The sequence below is a fragment of the Chiloscyllium punctatum genome, chromosome 29 (assembly GCF_047496795.1).
Source record: "Chiloscyllium punctatum isolate Juve2018m chromosome 29, sChiPun1.3, whole genome shotgun sequence".
Classification (NCBI taxonomy): Eukaryota; Metazoa; Chordata; class Chondrichthyes; order Orectolobiformes; family Hemiscylliidae; genus Chiloscyllium; species Chiloscyllium punctatum.
Genome location: NC_092767.1, coordinates 4,398,857 through 4,418,760, shown reverse-complemented (window position 1 = coordinate 4,418,760; position 19,904 = coordinate 4,398,857).

The window sequence follows — 19,904 nt, the reverse complement described above, 5'->3', positions numbered from 1 at the left end:
TCCAAATTGGAGCTCGGCAGTTGCTCACACACTCCCTCAGAATAGACTGGTTAGAGGTACACCTGAACAACAGGGAGATGTGTGTGGTTCAGACTGGTCAATGGACTAGCACATGGCACTGGTCCAGATGCAGTTCAATATTTATAACAATGACCTATAAACAGCCATTTCTTGCAATTATATCTCTTCTTGCATGCCACCTAAACTCTGTAATTCTGCACCTTGCACCCGATCCTGAATGAATGTGTTATAAAGGTGATGGACTCCTGCAGCACATGGCATCTTACATTGAATCACTCATAAACCATATCCAGTGTATGCTAGCCCCACAATGTCAGTGTCTAAACAGAATTGTGCAGCTCCATTGATGGCCAGCGTGATCCCAGCCCAACAACCTTGTGGGTGACTTGAGCTGGAAATTTCTGTGTAAATGTTTGCAGCATTGTTCTAAACATTAACAGCAAAGTCTGTTTACTAAAGGTCCGATATCCTTTCATACAACCAACTTTTATTTTGTCCAACAAGCACAAAATCCACCCATTTATTCAGTACACTGTTATAACAACAATATGATGAAAACTCACAGTAAGCAGCATTGAAATGATGAGTCTCATTGCCACACCCAAGAACAAATTATAAATAAGTACAAGAACTTTGAAAATATACAATTATTTTCCCTTGTATTAATATTGTTAACTAATAGTCGATTCTCCTGCTCCTCAGATGCTGCCTGAACGTCTGAGTTTTTTTTTCAGAATCACACTTTTTGACTCTGATCTCCAGCATCTGCAGTCCTCACTTTCTCTCTGCTCATATTCCCTCATAATAATTTTCGTGGCAACAATATCACTGTGTGTTTAAACAGTTCCAGTCAGATATGAGTACGTTTTCAGTTGCTTCTGTCTATCTCAGAGCTCAGTAATGTGGGATGAGAATGCCAGTGTCTGTGTGATGCTCGGTATGTAGGCCATGCCTCTGAGAGACAGACAGATTGTTTCAAACAGCATATCCCTTCAGCTGTTCACAACATGCAAGGTACTGCCTGGACCAACCAGCCTGAGGGAGTGATGTGTGTGAGATCAGGAAGCTTTGACGAGGTGTTAGGTCAAATCTTACATTTACATTGTGCATTGTTACAGTCACCTGAGTGCCAGTACAATATGTGTAGGTCACCACACACCAAACAGAATCCGCCAAGTTCAGTTATTAACGTGCTTCTTGGCCTGCCATTTACTGCTGTTTTCTTCAGATATATTCTGTTTGGTGAACCATGTATTAATCTCTGGCCATCCACAGAGATGTAAAATTTCATTTTGATACTGGTGATAATGAAGGTGACATTTATTGGATATGGTTTCAGAGGTTTCTTTGTGAGACTCAAGATAGTGCATCAGACTGTCAACTTTTTAACGTCTTTTCCCAGCATCAGGTCCAGGGTGCAGATGTATAGAGTCTGGGAGGTAGGCCTGGTGTCAGCACCATCAGTAAGTTGTGCGGTGTGATTCTGACACTGCATGTCGACACATCTGCCCACTGGGCCAGGCTCTAACTGAAGATGATTTTTAAAAACCTGGTTGCTGGTCAGCCATTGATTTGGACATTATTTGTAGCTACACTGAGACCAGTGATAGTCTGTTAGCGAGCTCCCACCTTTCCCAGGGTGGATTCCAAATTATTTGTTGTGAAGAAAGGTTTGACTGACTGCCCTGACCTAGGTTAGAAACTCTTTGCATAGATTTAGGAGCAGGTCAGTGTGTCACTCAGCATCACAGGCAACTGTGAATTCCAGTAACACTGTAAATGATTCCAAATCTTTTGGAAACCATTTTTACCGTAGCTCATTGCAAGGTGTTGAGTTTACTGACCCAAACAATAATCAACTGTTAGCTATGTTTCGTGAATTGGGCAAAAATGAGATATGAAGTACGATTATTCAACTGAACTATAATCTCTGACAACAATTAGGTCGATTCTATATTTATGGGAGTAAAGTATAAACTCCTATCAATTTTTTGTAACGCAGAAATAAAGTATGCACATTTTATTTTACTTCGAATAAAGAACATGGTACGTAACTGTTATGATCAGAACTATACATTCAATGTCAGGATTCAAAACAATGCATTGCCACTCCAACATTTTGAAAATGGTCGGCTTCTGAATGATTCCATGTTCAGAGTGAGTAAACGATTGAACAATCAAATAGAATTAACATTCTTACAAATTTATATATAATCAATCAGTTAAATTTCTCAGTGAAATGTATGAGCTTCAGCTAATAGCCAGCAATTTAGAAATGGCAATAATTAAACATGCACTGTGAATGATACATCATCAAATTTTAGTGAACAATAATTTGAAAACTTCCGATTTTTAGAAAGAATGCTACTTAATATGAAATGTGGACAGTGGAAAAAAAAGGACATATTTTGGTGTGAGGGAAAAGTCAGACCTTTTCAAAGAGATTTGTGCCAAAGCAATGATATATTTGTTTTCGTTATCAGAACATAACATTTAAAATATTCATGTTCTGAGAAATAAGTAGACTACATAATGAGACTGACCTTGCAATAGTTGCATTTTAAATGTTTATCCTGCAACAAATGATCAGATATTTGCGAAGCTTAAAACGGGAAATAATCCGATACTGACTTTTATTTGCATCAGACACATGATAGAGTACAAGCCTTTGAAGTACAGGAGGAGGCTATTGGCCACTGTGTGTGCACCAGCTCCAGGAATGTTTCCCAAGCACCTTCCATTTGCCAGCCCTATCTCTGTAGCCCATTAAATTCATAATTTACAAATATATATCCAATTCTTTATTGAATCGTCATCTACAACTCTCCCAGGCAGTCTAATCCAAATCCTAAGAAATCTCTCAATAAAGAAATATTTATGTATCTCAGTCCCAGCTCTTTTGCTGACCATATTGAAATTAGAACTCCTTGATGCTGTAATGCCAACTAACAGAAACAGAGTTTTCCTTTTTTACTCTGCAACTTTCTTCATCCTTTATAAGTTCACGTCTTTGTCTGTTCTGCTCCAGGAAGAATAAGCCTTGCAAGAACTGTAACAAACACTACGTCGGAAAAACAGGCAGAAAACGAGCCACCTGGATGCATGAACAACAACTAGGCAGAAAAAAGACATGACCCACTATCACCAGGTCCTTACATACGGATGCGGAAGTATATCATTTTGACTGGGTCTGCACATCCATCCAGGACCAGCCAAAGAAAGACACGCACGAGAATTCCTAGAAGCATGGCAATCCAACTGGAACTCTATCAACAAACACATCGATTTTGATTCAATCTAACACTCTCTGAGGAAAAGGACCAGGCATGAAATCACCAATACTGGAAATTACATCACTGACTCAAGGAAACCTAAACACTTAAATAGCAAGTGGGACATAAAACTAGCATTTCACCGGAGTCTCAATGATAATGTTCACTAGGAGAGTGATGAACCATCGGAAAATGAACTCTCCAACTCAAACTGACATCCAGAAGAAATGCAATTTCTCTCGTCCTTTCTTTAACTAAATCCTTCATTCCAGTTATCATTCTGATTATTTATAAAGTTATTGGTATTCTTCTGCAAAGTAATATGGAGTCTGTCTGATTGTGTGTGTGAGTGCGTGTGAGAGAGAGAGAGAGACAGAACAATCCTCTGTAATCTCTGAATTACTCCCTGTGCCATATGGAAAAGCGGTAAGGATTAGGACGGCGGTATAGTTTAACAGGTTGTTAAAAAGCTAGATCAGGGTTGATGGTTTCAGATTTTGGATTATTGGGAATTCTTCCAGGACAGGTGGGACTTGTACAAAAAAGACAGAATGCATCTTAACTGGAGGAGCAACAACATCCTTTTGGGGAGTTTTTCTAGTGCATGTCGAATGGATTTAAACTAATAAACCAGGAGTTTGGTATCAAAGCAGCGGGTCAGAAACTGAGTAGAAGGTCGAGATGAATAGCACATCAGGCATGGCCAGTCTAATGACCATGCTGAGGGAAGGAATCCTATCAGTTCACTTTGTGAGATGGAAGTTGGAATAAATGATAGAGATGATGCTCAGGTTTATCAGGGATTCAGAAATGAGGATGGAGAGTGTGGTGGATGTGAGGGATTGAGGTGTGAGAGATCAGGAAGACAGTGCACAAGAAAATATTAAAGGGTAAATATTGAATGGATGGAGTAGAGTGGGGAATTCCATGATAAATAACTGGCAGCAAAACACATGAAAACTTGCTTTTTATCAAACTGAATATCTGGGAAGTTATTTATTATGCTTCAGAGAAATAGCACCCTCATAGCTAGAAGTCTGCATTATATTGAAGGAAAATCTGTGTCCATGACATTGCTGTAGCTATAATAATGGCGGTAAACAGCTGGAAAAATGCTCGTGTTGTTGTTAGACAATGCTTGCACTGAGCATGTGAATTACCCTGGATGTTCCCAGAGATGGCTTGGATACTGTAGGTGGAGAAAGGGCTGAAACTCATGAGATGATTCTGGTTTATGATCTCGCCACTTACTGAGTCGAGTCAAAGGAACAAACCAGCAACTGCCATTGGTTATTGCTTCAGAATATATCAGAGCATTCATGGCTGCCAACGCATAGAATCATGAAACGAATTAAAGGCCTATCATATCTGTGCCAGCAAGTGCACATCCAAAGGCTTTGTAAACGTTTGTGAGGTTACCTCCCTCAACGACCCTACTAGACAATGCATTCCAGATTCATACCACCCTCTCGGTACGAAACACATTCCACAAATCCTCTCTCAAATCCCTGCCTTTCACTTCAAAAATGCGTTCCTTTGTTTTTGACCCTTTGACGAAGAGAAACAGCTTCTGTTTATTCATCTTCTCCATACCCCTATACTCCAGTATACCTGTAGCAGGTTCCCTCCTCAACCTTCCCTGCTGCAAAGAAAAAAACGAGCAAATTTAGCCCTCCCCATTCATAGTTCGAGTACTCACTTGTCTTATTACTTCTGACATGCATCATCCCACATTTATTAGTGTTACATTTCATCGGCCATTGATCTGAATAATCTTTTTATATTCTCTTGATTGTGAGCCACTCGTCTCAGCTTTGTGTCATCCACAACATTGGTCAGCATTCCACTGCACCACCCCGCCCCCCACCCCCCATTTTCCACATGCTCACCATCGTCATTTATGAATATCACAAACAAACCGTGATTTCCTTCCTGTTTCCCAGATGTTATTCAGAGGAAGATTTGAGAATTCCAGTCTCTGTTTTTTCTTATTTTGGTCAATTTACAGAGTGATTTGGTTAACATCTTTTATGAGGAAGCCATAAATAACATTTTTGACACAGAGTTGAATTCATCTTTTACACTTTGCATGTTTTATTCATAAAGCTTGTAAATAATTTAGGATGAACTAGGTTTTGGCATCTTGCGCTGGAACATTAACCTTTTGGAAGCACTGCAATAGCCAGAGCTGGAGACATTTTTCATCTGCAGGATGGACACAGACTAATTCATTGTTTGTTTAAATCAACTAGTGTGATGAGGATAAATACTCAATTAAATTCTATGTTATGGACAAACTGAAGGAGATCAAATCATATTCTCATGTCTACCTTGAATTGGAAGCAAATACATACTGTAAAGAAAAATCAAAAATGTTGAAAAACCACACAAGACAAGAAAAAAAAATCCTCTGCACTTGATACAGTAAGATAGAGTACATGTATCATCTTAACAAGAATCAAGTGATAGAAAAGAAAGAACATGAAATCTTTTCTTAATTTTGAATGGAAACCTGATCTCGATTTTCCTGAACAGTGATGTTTTCGCATCCAATCCCGCTTCCCCAAAAACAAGATTTTCCTTTTCACTAAAACTTCATCCATCATTCTTCCTCCTTCGTCCTACTCTTTCCTCACACTCCTACTTCCCTTGCACTACCCCTTCCTCTGCTACATGCTCTTCCACTGATTATTTCCCTTTACACCCTCCTTCTGTCACTCCCACCGTAAGTTACACCAATTCCCCAATTACTCCCACTTCATCTGACCATCGCATTCCCTTTTTGCTTTCCAACTGGGATGATAGGAGCCGCTGGCTTCTGTTCTGCTATTGATCATCAGCAAATGTTGAGATTGAGATGATCAATGTCCAATCGCAACAGACAATAGTGTGTGTCTGTCACTGTCTGATGCACTGTGAACAGGATTGTTTTGTTCCCCATGTTCCAGAGTGCAGTGTCTTTCTGTCTATGTGTCACAGTGCACAACCAAACAGTCTCATCACAAATAGGATGAACCTTTCCTCAAAATCAGACGTCCATGCATCAGTTTTCCCTTAAACATTGTGAGTACAGTGAGCACATTGTTCAAACAAGCCGTTTTTTACACTTTTGCTTTTTATTATTTTAACGGTTTACCTCTTTTGAGGTGAGATCAGAGTAACTTCCTTTGCATCAAAGTAATATTTGATTCATGTGGCATCACGGACCCTGAGTAAACAGGGGTCAATGGGAATCGGAGGAAATTCTGTCCTGGTAATTTCCTCACTGAACGATGACACCTTCCCCAGAGCTTTTGAGAATGACAAATAAACTCTGCCCTTGCTAATACCTTCCAAAACCATGGATGACTTTGTCCTGTTAATAACATCAACATTTATTATGTTTTCACAGTTTTGTCTAAAATCTCAGAAAAGTAAGACTTTGCTGGTTGACTGTCACTCCAATGAAATCAGGGCATTACAATAAGATTACTTTCATTTTCATTCAGTTACTTCCTGAGGACTGATCATGTGATTACAGTGTCAGTGATATCAACATTTTATCTGTGCAAAAGGATTACATCTCATTGGCTCAAGGCTGCACCACTCCACAATTCTAGTTCTTTCTCTGCTCATTCGCCATGCTCATCAGATATATGAGGCTCAAAAGATGCAATAACACAGAGATGTCTATGACCCCTTGGAACCTGACTCCCCACCCGTGCCCTGCACTCTGACTGCATCCCCTCCCCCAAATGCGCTTCCTGTCGTACCTTCAGCCTCCCTCCTACCCTTCCACACTCTGATGTTGAATGTTCTGTACTTAACAATGGTCTCAGCGTTATCCCACTGTGCCCCGACTTTAATGAATTTCGGGTACGTCATGACGTTGAACTCTTCTCCCACCATCTTCTCCTCGGTGCCCATTTCTTTGGGCAAAGATTCTGTTCCCTGTTCCACAGACTCTTCGCCGAGCTCCAATACTCTTCCTCCACCTGGACCTCTCCCTCTGCTGTTTGCTTGAACTCAATCTGTTCATTGAGAATGTTCGATGTGACATTGGTTGTCTTAATTTCTCTGCATCCCCTCACCCAATCCAACAAATCACCCTCTGAACAGGCTGTACGCCGTGTGCTTTGATCCAAACCTGACTTTGTTGTTCAGCCTGTGCTGATAAGGGTGATGCTGCTGTAGTCTGGTGGACTGACCTCTACATTGCAGAGACTGAGGGCCAGCTCTCAGTTATCTCCTGATATCACCTGCTGCACCCGACCATGACCCGACCATGGCACATCAGGCCATTGTATCAACTATGATAATTGACCACATTTCATCAGGTCATTCACACCGTACTTGCCCCCACCTAACGGTCCCCAAGCTGATGGTCCTCTGATAGCAGAGCTCACTTCTATCTCCTCCTGAAAATCCACAAACAGAACTGCCCTGGCAGACCCATTCCTTCAGCCTATTCCTGCCACACAGAGGGGGTGCATGGATACACACGTGGGCTCCAGTCATACTTGTTTCTTCAAGGGGTACATAGACAATTCCCTGTACCACTTCTATTCCAGACCCATCCACAACTCTTTCTCCAATGCATAGATTATATAATCGATTCTGCTTCTCTCTCTTGTCCTGAATTTGAAAAAAAAACCATCGATTTCACTTCCAATTTGCATGGCTCCTTCACTTTCACCTAGTCTTTCTCTGACTCATCACTTCCTTTCCTCGGCATCTCTGTTTCCATTTCTGGGGATCGACAGGCCACTAATATCCAGTATTAACCAACCGACTCCCACAGCTACCTGGAGTATACACCCTCACAACCTGTTTCTCGCTAATACTCCATTCCATTCCACCAATTTTTCTGTCTCCACCGCATTGCTTCTGATGATGTCAATTTCCAAAATGTCCACATTCTTCCTCAACTGAGAATTTCCCAGCACTGTTCTCGAGAGGGCCCTCAACCAGGTCTGACCCACCTCTTGCATTTCTATTCTCACCGTCTCTCTACCTTCCTGCAACAGCGAGAGAATTCCTCTTGTCCTAGCCTACCATCCCACCAGCATTCACATGAAGTGGATCATCAGCTGCCATTTCCCCCACCTCCAGCAAGATGCCATCTCCAGATACCTCTTTGCCTCCTCTCCCTTGTCCGCCTTCTGGAGGGACCAGGACACCCTGGTTCACTCTTTATTCACTCCCATTACCCCACCCTCACCCCCACCACAGGCCCACTTCACTTACCCCTGCCGAAAGTGTAACATGTTCGCACTTCTGTCCTCCTTTCTCACTATCCAAGGGCCCAACCACACCGTACTGATGAGGCAGCACCTTACCGACATTTCCCACAATTAGTCTACTCGATTTGCTTCTCGTCTTCACTGTCAACGGGGTGGTGCCAGGGGACTGGAGAGTGGCGAATGTTGTGCCCCTGTTCAAAAAAGGGAATAGGGATAACCCCGGGAATTACAGGCCACTTAGTCTTACTTCGGTGGTAGGCAAAGTAATGGAAAGGGTACTGAGGGATAGGATTTACGAGTATCTGGAAAGACACTGCTTGATTAGGGACAGCCAGCACGGATTTGTGAAGGGTCGGTCTTGCCTTACAAGTCTTATTGAATTCTTCGAGGAGGTGACCAAGCATGTGGATGAGGGTAGAGCAGTGGATGTAGTGTACATGGATTTTAGTAAGGCATTTGATAAGGTTCCCCATGGTAGGCTTATGCAGAAAGTCAGGAGGCATGGGATAGAGGGAAATTTGGCCAATTGGATAGAAAACTGGCTAACCGGTTGAAGGCAGAGAGTGGTGGTAGATGGTAAATATTCAGCCTGGATCCCAGTTACAAGTGGAGTTCCGCAGGGATCAGTTCTGGGTCCTCTGCTGTTTGTAATTTTTATTAATGACTTAGATGAGGGAGTCGAAGGGTGGGTCAGTAAATTTGCAGATGATACGAAGATAGGTGGAGTTGTGGACAGTGAGGAGGGCTGTTGTCGGCTGCAGAGGGACTTAGATATGATGCAGAGCTGGGCTGAGGAGTGGTAGATGGAGTTCAACCCTGCCAAGTGTGAGGTTGTCCATTTTGGAAGAACAAATAAGAATGCGGAATACAGGGTTAATGGTAGGGTTCTTGGTCAGGTGGAAGAACAGAGGGATCTTGGGGTCTATGTACATAGATCTTTGAAGGTTGCCACTCAGGTGGATAGAGTTTGTAAGAAGGCCTATGGAGTATTATCGTTCATTAGCAGAGGGATTGAATTCAAGAGTCGTGAAGTGATGTTGCAGCTGTACAGGACTTTGGTAAGGCCACAGTTGGAGTACTGTGTGCAGTTCTGGTCGCCTGACTTTAGGAAAGATGTGGAAGCTTTGGAGAGGGTGCAGAGAAGATTTACCAGGATGTTGCCTGGAATGGAGAGTAGGTCGTACGAGGATAGGTTGAGAGTTCTCGGCCTTTTCTCATTGGAAAGGCGAAGGATGAGGGGTGACTTGATAGAGGTTTATAAGATGATCAGAGGAATAGATAGAGTAGACAGTCAGAAACTTTTTCCCCGGGTACAACAGAGTGTACAAGGGGACATAAATTTAAGGTGAAGGGTGGAAGGTATAGGGGAGATGTCAGGGGTAGGTTCTTTACCCAGAGAGTGGTGGGGGCATGGAATGCGCTGCCCGTGGGAGTGGTAGAGTCAGAATCATTGGTGACCTTTAAGCGGCAATTGGATAGGTACATGGATAGGTGCTTAATCTAGGATAGAAGTTCGGCACAACATCGTGGGCCGAAGGGCCTGTTCTGTGCTGTATTGTTCTATGTTCTATGTTCTATGTTCTAATGTGGTCTTCTCTACATTGGGGAAACTAACGGTAGCCTGGGTGACCGCTTCACTGAACATCCAAAGTGTATCTATACAAATGACCCTGAGCATCCAGTTCCCTGCCAGTTTAATACCGCATCCTATTCCCTGGCTAATATCTCTGTGTCAGGCTTGCTACAGTGTTCCAGGAAAAATCTATGCAAACTGGAAGAACAACGCCTCATTTACCGTGTGAGGATCTTACAGCCCTTCAGACTCAAAATCAAGTTCAATAATTTTCGGCCCTGAACTCCCCAATGTCCTCGCCCCCGACCAATAATACACCAGGCCTAGTTCTCACATCGCCTTCCATTACACACCCTCTATGTTTAGCCACTAACAATCTCCATTAACCGCTGTCCAGCCCCTTCTGCATATCAACCAACATTTTCCTAGCTACCATCAGTTCTGAGGAAGGGTCACTCAACCCAAAACGTTAACTGTGATTTCTCTTCACAGATGCTGCCAGACCTACTGAGCTTTAGAAGCAACTTCTGTTTTTGTTTCAATATTTTCATGACAAGTTCTCACAATCCAATACGTCATCGATACTTAGAGCCTTGTCAAACATATGAACTTTGTAATTTTTCATTTAATGTCCATAACAAATTACTCAAGATCCAAGTGAGACAGGGGCTTTGATGTTATCGTTCAGATCAGACAATTTGTCACAGTTCAGAAAGAAAAAGTAATCGAAAGAGCTGGAGCAAAACTCAACAAATCTGGCAGAATTTGAGCAGAGATGCGTAGCATTAACATTTGACTTTTCAGAAATGTCACATCATAATCAATATGTTAACTCTGTTTCTATCTGCAGATACTTCTTCACGTTTTTATTTCGTTTCTCCACCATTTTCAGTTTGTATCTCAGGTTTGCATATCATTATATCTCATGCTTCTTGACAGGTCCATTTGCTGACCTTGGTTATATTTGGACACTGTGGTCCTATTACAGTTGGTGTGTCTGATACACGTGTATTAAGGCCGAAATCTGTTTCTTCTATAAGATTGAAAGAGAAAAAAAAACATGTTTCTGAATATCCTGTAAATCTCAGAAAACCACTTTGTTTTAAAACACTTTTCATTGCAACTGAACTTCATGACATAATAAGAATCGATTTTTGTTGATGGAACAGTCTGTGTCCTTTAGTGAACAAGCTTGTCTCCCCACCACCCCACCCCATAGGCTTTCAATACATATCACAGAATTATTACAGCAAAGGTTGCAGAAACTCAACCCATTGTCTCTTCCAGCTTAGAATGAGCTGTATCTCTTACTGTTATTCTGTATACTGGCAACTGAAAGCATTCTATTCGTGTGACATGGTAACTGCACTGCCTAGGACCATAAGAAACTACAGACGGTTGTGTGCACAGCACAGACCATCACGGAAGGCAACCTTCCATCCATTTATACTTCTTATTGTCACCGAAAGGCTGATAACATTAAAAAAAAATCTCTCCCAAACGGGTAATGATTTCCGACAACCTCTTCCAACAGGAAGAAGATAGTGAGGCTTGAAAACATGGACCAGCATACTCAGGAACACTTTCTTCCCTACCGTAATAAGCCTGATGAATTGACATCTCTAACTTCAAATAATACTGGTCTTGCGAATAGCGATCTTGTTTTGCACATCTCCTGTGCAGTTTAACCTCATATGTCTCACTCTGTTGAAGTACCTCATGAGCTGTGTTTTTTTGTCTACTATCATGTTCCTGCACTACTCACAAAACAAAGCTTTCCATTGTACATTTGACTAAAATAAATCAAATCAAATCAAATAAAACACGTGGACTACAGTGGCTCACGGTCTTCTCAAGAGCAGCTAGAAAAGTGAAGTAATGCTGGCCCAGCCAGTGATACCCATATCCCATTAACGAATGTAAGAAGATGACCACCGTTCAGGGCAGAGAGACAGGGAGATAAAATCACTTTAAACATTGTCTTAGACATATACAGGTTTCCCTTTGTTGAACAATCTTGTCTCGCCCCGCCCCCCCCCCCCACCCCCTCCAAAGGCTTTCAATACATATCACAGAATTATTACAGCAAAGGTTGAGGAAACTCAACCCATTGTCTCTTCCAGCTTAGAATGAGCTGTATCTCTACTGTTATTCTGTATACTGGCAACTGAAAGCATTCTATTCGTGTTACATGGTAACTGCTCTGTGATTTTAAGTACAGTGTTCCTTTTATAAGCCGATATGGTGTAAAGTGAAGAAGTATTCATTTGTATGGGAAAGATTTCAGCAATCTTCATAAAAGTGAAACTCCTCTTTGGATTTCTTTTGATTAGCGAAAGCAGGTCGTAATGTAGGTCATTTGGAAAGGGAAGAGGGGAAAAGCGAACTTTTGAAAAGCAGGGGATACCTGTATTTATATGGGCATGTCATCAGCGAATTTGTAGCTGGCATTGTTTGGAGTTTGGCAACACAACCGTGTGTGGACAGGGAGTACAGTAGGGGGCTGAGGGCACAGCCGTGTGTGTACAATGAGTACAGTAGTGGGCTGAGGGACACAGCCGTGTGCGTACAGGGAGTACAGTAGGGGGCTGAGGGCACAGCTGTGGGTGTACAGGGAGTACAGTAGGGGGCTGAGGACACAGCCGCGTGTGGACAGGGAGTAGAGTAGGGGGCTGAGGGACACAGCCGTGTCTGTACAGGGAGTACAGTAGGGGGCTGAGGGACACAGCCATGTGTGGACAGGGAATACAGTAGGGGGCTGAGGACACAGCCGTGTGTGGACAGGGAATACAGTAGGGGGCTGAGGACACAGCCGTGTGTGGACAGGGAGTACAGTAGTGGGCTGAGGGACACAGCCGTGTGTGGACAGGGAGTACAGTAGGGGCTGAGGAACACAGCCGTGTGTGTACAGGGAGTACAGTAGGGGGCTGAGGACACAGCCGTGTGTGTACAGGGAGTGTAGTAGGGGGCTGAGGGACACAGCCGTGTGTGTACAGGGAGTGTAGTAGGGGGCTGAGGGACACAGCCGTGTGTGTTCAGGGAGTACAGTAGGTGGCTGAGGGACACAGCCGTGTGTGGACAGGGAGTACAGTAGGGGGCTGAGGGACACAGCCGTGTGTGTACAGGGAGTACAGTAGGGGGCTGAGGGCATAGCTGTGGGTGTACAGGGAGTACAGTAGGGGGCTGAGGACACAGCCGTGTGTGTACAGGGAGTAGAGTAGGGGGCTGAGGGACACATCCGTGTGTGTACAGGGAGTACAGTAGGGGGCTGAGGGACACAGCCGTGTGTGTACAGGGAGTACAGTAGGGGGCTGAGGACACAGCCATGTGTGTACAGGGAGTACAGTAGGGGGCTGAGGACACAGCCATGTGTGGACAGGGAGTAGAGTAGGGGGCTGAGGGACACAGCCGTGTGTGGACAGGGAGTACAGTAGGGGGCTAAGGGACACAGCCGTGTGTGTACAGGGAGTACAGTAAGGGGCTGAGGGACACAGACGTGTGTGTACAGGGAGTACAGTAAGGGGCTGAGGGACACAGCCGTGTGTGTACAGGGAGTAGAGTAGGGGGCTGAGGGACACATCCGTGTGTGTACAGGGAGTACAGTAGGGGGCTGAGGGACACAGCCGTGTGTGTACAGGGAGTACAGTAGGGGGCTGAGGACACAGCCATGTGTGTACAGGGAGTACAGTAGGGGGCTGAGGACACAGCCATGTGTGGACAGGGAGTAGAGTAGGGGGCTGAGGGACACAGCCGTGTGTGGACAGGGAGTACAGTAGGGGGCTAAGGGACACAGCCGTGTGTGTACAGGGAGTACAGTAAGGGGCTGAGGGACACAGACGTGTGTGTACAGGGAGTACAGTAAGGGGCTGAGGGACACAGCCGTGTGTGTACAGGGAGTGTAGTAGGGGGCTGAGGGACACAGCCGTGTGTGTTCAGGGAGTACAGTAGGTGGCTGAGGGACACAGCCGTGTGTGGACAGGGAGTACAGTAGGGGGCTGAGGGACACAGCCGTGTGTGTACAGGGAGTACAGTAGGGGGCTGAGGGCACAGCTGTGGGTGTACAGGGAGTACAGTAGGGGGCTGAGGACACAGCCGTGTGTGTACAGGGAGTAGAGTAGGGGGCTGAGGGACACATCCGTGTGTGTACAGGGAGTACAGTAGGGGGCTGAGGGACACAGCCGTGTGTGTACAGGGAGTACAGTAGGGGGCTGATGACACAGCCATGTGTGTACAGGGAGTACAGTAGGGGGCTGAGGACACAGCCATGTGTGGACAGGGAGTAGAGTAGGGGGCTGAGGGACACAGCCGTGTGTGGACAGGGAGTACAGTAGGGGGCTAAGGGACACAGCCGTGTGTGTACAGGGAGTACAGTAAGGGGCTGAGGGACACAGACGTGTGTGTACAGGGAGAACAGTAAGGGGCTGAGGGACACAGCCGTGTGTGTACAGGGAGTACAGTAGGGGGCTGAGTACACAGCCGTGTGTGGACAGGGAGTACAGTAGGGGGCTGAGGGACACAGCCGTGTGTGTACAGGGAGTACAGTAGGGGGCTGAGGGACACAGCTGTGTGTACAGGGAGTACAGTAGGGGGATGAGGGACACAGCCGTGTGTGTACAGGGAGTACAGAAGGGGGCTGAGGACACAGCCGTGTGTGGATAGGGAGTACAGTAGGGGGCTGAGGGACACAGCCGTGTGTGTACAGGGAGTACAGTAGGGGGGTGAGGGACACAGCTGTGTGTACAGTGAGTTCAGTAGGGGGCTGAGGGACACAGCCGTGTGTGTACAGGGAGTACAGTAGGGGGCTGAGGGACACAGCCGTGTGTGTACAGGGAGTACAGTAGGGGGCTGAGGACACAGCCATGTGTGTACAGTGAGTACAGTAGGGGACTGTGGACACAGAAATGTGTGTACAGGGAGTACAGTAGGGAACTGAGGACACAGCCGTGTGTGTGCAGGGAGTAGAGTAGGGGGCTGAGGGACACAGCCGTGTGTGGACAGGGAGTACAGTAGGGGGCTGGGGGACACAGCCGTGTGTGTACAGGGAGTACAGTAGGGGGCTGAGGACACAGCCGTATGTGTACAGGGAGTACAGTAGGGGGCTGAGGGACACAGCCATGTGTGTACAGGGAGTACAGTAGGGGACTGAGGGACACAGCCGTGTGTGTACAGGGAGTACAGTAGGGGGCTGAGGGACACAGCCGTGTGTGTACAGGGAGTACAGCAGGGGGCTGAGGGACACAGCCGTTTGTATACAGGGAGTACAGTAGGGGGCTGAGGGACACAGCCGTGTGTGTACAGGGAGTACAGTATGGGGCTGACGGACACAGACGTGTGTGTACAGGGAGTACAGTAGGGGGGTGAGGGACACAGCTGTGTGTACAGGGAGGTCAGTAGGGGGCTGAGGGACACAGCCGTGTGTGTACAGGGAGTACAGTAGGTGGCTGAGGGACACAGCCGTGTGTGTACAGGGAGTACAGTAGGGGGCTGAGGACACAGCCATGTGTGTACAGTGAGTACAGTAGGGGACTGTGGACACAGAAATGTGTGTACAGGGAGTACAGTAGGGGACTGAGGACACAGCCGTGTGTGTGCAGGGAGTAGAGTAGGGGGCTGAGGGACACGGCCGTGTGTGGACAGGGAGTACAGTAGGGGGCTGGGGGACACAGCCGTGTGTGTACAGGGAGTACAGTAGGGGGCTGAGGACACAGCCGTATGTGTACAGGGAGTACAGTAGGGGGCTGAGGGACACAGCAATGTGTGTACAGGGAGTACAGTAGGGGACTGAGGGACACAGCCGTGTGTGTACAGGGAGTACAGTAGGGGGCTGAGGGACACAGCCGTGTGTGTACAGGGAGTACAGCAGGGGGCTGAGGGACACAGCCGTTTGTATACAGGGAGTACAGTAGGGGGCTGAGGGACACAGCCGTGTGTGTACAGGGAGTACAGTAGGGGTCTGAAGACAGAGCCCTGTGTGTACAGGGAGTACAGTAGGGGGCTGAGGGACACAGCCGTGTGTGGACAGGGAGTACAGTAGGGGGCTGAGGGACACATCAGTGTGTGTACAGGTAGTACAGTATGGGGCTGAGGGACACAGCCGTGTGTCTACAGGGAGTACAGTAAGGGGCTGAGGACACAGCCGTGTGTGTACAGGAAGTACAGTAGGGGGCTGAGGGGCACAGACGTGTATATACAGGGAGTACAGTAAGGGGCTGAGGGACACAGCCGTGTGTGTACAGGGAGTACAGTAGGGAGCTGAGGGACACAGCCGTGTGTGGACAGGGAGTACAGTAGGGGGCTGAGGGACACAGCCGTGTGTGTACAGGGAGTACAGTAGGGGGCTGAGGACACAGCCATGTGTGTACAGGGAGTACAGTAGGGGGCTGAGGACACAGCCATGTGTGGACAGGGAGTAGAGTAGGGGGCTGAGGGACACAGCCGTGTGTGGACAGGGAGTACAGTAGGGGGCTAAGGGACACAGCCGTGTGTGTACAGGGAGTACAGTAAGGGGCTGAGGGACACAGACGTGTGTGTACAGGGAGTACAGTAAGGGGCTGAGGGACACAGCCGTGTGTGTACAGGGAGTAGAGTAGGGGGCTGAGGGACACATCCGTGTGTGTACAGGGAGTACAGTAGGGGGCTGAGGGACACAGCCGTGTGTGTACAGGGAGTACAGTAGGGGGCTGAGGACACAGCCATGTGTGTACAGGGAGTACAGTAGGGGGCTGAGGACACAGCCATGTGTGGACAGGGAGTAGAGTAGGGGGCTGAGGGACACAGCCGTGTGTGGACAGGGAGTACAGTAGGGGGCTAAGGGACACAGCCGTGTGTGTACAGGGAGTACAGTAAGGGGCTGAGGGACACAGACGTGTGTGTACAGGGAGTACAGTAAGGGGCTGAGGGACACAGCCGTGTGTGTACAGGGAGTACAGTACGGGGCTGAGTACACAGCCGTGTGTGGACAGGGAGTACAGTAGGGGGCTGAGGGACACAGCCGTGTGTGTACAGGGAGTACAGTAGGGGGCTGAGGGACACAGCTGTGTGTACAGGGAGTACAGTAGGGGGATGAGGGACACAGCCGCGTGTGGACAGGGAGTAGAGTAGGGGGCTGAGGGACACAGCCGTGTCTGTACAGGGAGTACAGTAGGGGGCTGAGGGACACAGCCGTGTGTGGACAGGGAATACAGTAGGGGGCTGAGGACACAACCGTGTGTGGACGGGGAATACAGTAGGGGGCTGAGGACACAGCCGTGTGTGGACAGGGAGTACAGTAGTGGGCTGAGGGACACAGCCGTGTGTGGACAGGGAGTACAGTAGGGGCTGAGGAACACAGCCGTGTGTGTACAGGGAGTACAGTAGTGTGCTGAGGGACACAGCCGTGTGTGTACAGGGAGTGTAGTAGGGGGCTGAGGGACACAGCCGTGTGTGTACAGGGAGTGTAGTAGGGGGCTGAGGGACACAGCCGTGTGTGTTCAGGGAGTACAGTAGGTGGCTGAGGGACACAGCCGTGTGTGGACAGGGAGTACAGTAGGGGGCTGAGGGACACAGCCGTGTGTGTACAGGGAGTACAGTAGGGGGCTGAGGGCACAGCTGTGGGTGTACAGGGAGTACAGTAGGGGGCTGAGGACACAGCCGTGTGTGTACAGGGAGTAGAGTAGGGGGCTGAGGGACACATCCGTGTGTGTACAGGGAGTACAGTAGGGGGCTGAGGGACACAGCCGTGTGTGTACAGGGAGTACAGTAGGGGGCTGATGACACAGCCATGTGTGTACAGGGAGTACAGTAGGGGGCTGAGGACACAGCCATGTGTGGACAGGGAGTAGAGTAGGGGGCTGAGGGACACAGCCGTGTGTGGACAGGGAGTACAGTAGGGGGCTAAGGGACACAGCCGTGTGTGTACAGGGAGTACAGTAAGGGGCTGAGGGACACAGACGTGTGTGTACAGGGAGAACAGTAAGGGGCTGAGGGACACAGCCGTGTGTGTACAGGGAGTACAGTAGGGGGCTGAGTACACAGCCGTGTGTGGACAGGGAGTACAGTAGGGGGCTGAGGGACACAGCCGTGTGTGTACAGGGAGTACAGTAGGGGGCTGAGGGACACAGCTGTGTGTACAGGGAGTACAGTAGGGGGATGAGGGACACAGCCGTGTGTGTACAGGGAGTACAGAAGGGGGCTGAGGACACAGCCGTGTGTGGATAGGGAGTACAGTAGGGGGCTGAGGGACACAGCCGTGTGTGTACAGGGAGTACAGTAGGGGGGTGAGGGACACAGCTGTGTGTACAGTGAGTTCAGTAGGGGGCTGAGGGACACAGCCGTGTGTGTACAGGGAGTACAGTAGGGGGCTGAGGGACACAGCCGTGTGTGTACAGGGAGTACAGTAGGGGGCTGAGGACACAGCCATGTGTGTACAGTGAGTACAGTAGGGGACTGTGGACACAGAAATGTGTGTACAGGGAGTACAGTAGGGGACTGAGGACACAGCCGTGTGTGTGCAGGGAGTAGAGTAGGGGGCTGAGGGACACAGCCGTGTGTGGACAGGGAGTACAGTAGGGGGCTGGGGGACACAGCCGTGTGTGTACAGGGAGTACAGTAGGGGGCTGAGGACACAGCCGTATGTGTACAGGGAGTACAGTAGGGGGCTGAGGGACACAGCCATGTGTGTACAGGGAGTACAGTAGGGGACTGAGGGACACAGCCGTGTGTGTACAGGGAGTACAGTAGGGGGCTGAGGGACACAGCCGTGTGTGTACAGGGAGTACAGCAGGGGGCTGAGGGACACAGCCGTTTGTATACAGGGAGTACAGTAGGGGGCTGAGGGACACAGCCGTGTGTGTACAGGGAGTACAGTAGGGGTCTGAAGACAGAGCCCTGTGTGTACAGGGAGTACAGTAGGGGGCTGAGGGACACAGCCGTGTGTGGACAGGGAGTACAGTAGGGGGCTGAGGGACACATCAGTGTGTGTACAGGTAGTACAGTATGGGGCTGACGGACACAGACGTGTGTGTACAGGGAGTACAGTAGGGGGCTGAGGACACAGCTCTGTGTGTACAGGGAGTACAGTAGGGGGCTGAGGGACACAGCCGTGTGTATACAGGGAGTACAGTAAGGGGCTGAGGACACAGCCGTGTGTGTACAGGAAGTACAGTAGGGGGCTGAGGGGCACAGACGTGTATATACAGGGAGTACAGTAAGGGGCTGAGGGACACAGACGTGTGTGTACAGGGAGTACAGTAGGGAGCTGAGGGACACAGCCGTGTGTGGACAGGGAGCACAGAAGTGGGCTGAGGACACAGCTGTGTGTGTACAGGGAGTACAGTAGGGGGCTGAGGGACACAGCTGTGTGTGTACAGGGAGTACAGTAGGGGGCTGAGGTACACAGCCGTGTGTGTACAGGGAGTACAGTAGGGGACTGAGGGACACAGCTGTGTGTGTACAGGGAGTAGAGTAGGGGGCTGAGGGACACAGCTGTGTGTGTACAGGGAGTACAGTAGGGGGCTGAGGGACACAGCCGTGTGTGTACAGGGAGTACAGTAGGGGGCTGAGGACACAGCCGTGTGTGTACAGGGAGTACAGTAGGGGTCTGAGTACTCAGCCGTGTGTGCACAGGGAGTACAGTAGAGGTCTGAGGGACACATCCGTGCGCGTACAGGGAGTACAGTAGGGGGCTGAGGGCACAGCTGTGGGTGTACAGGGAGTACAGTAGGGGGCTGAGGACACAGCCGCGTGTGGACAGGGAGTAGAGTAGGGGGCTGAGGGACACAGCCGTGTCTGTACAGGGAGTACAGTAGGGGGCTGAGGGACACAGCCGTGTGTGGACAG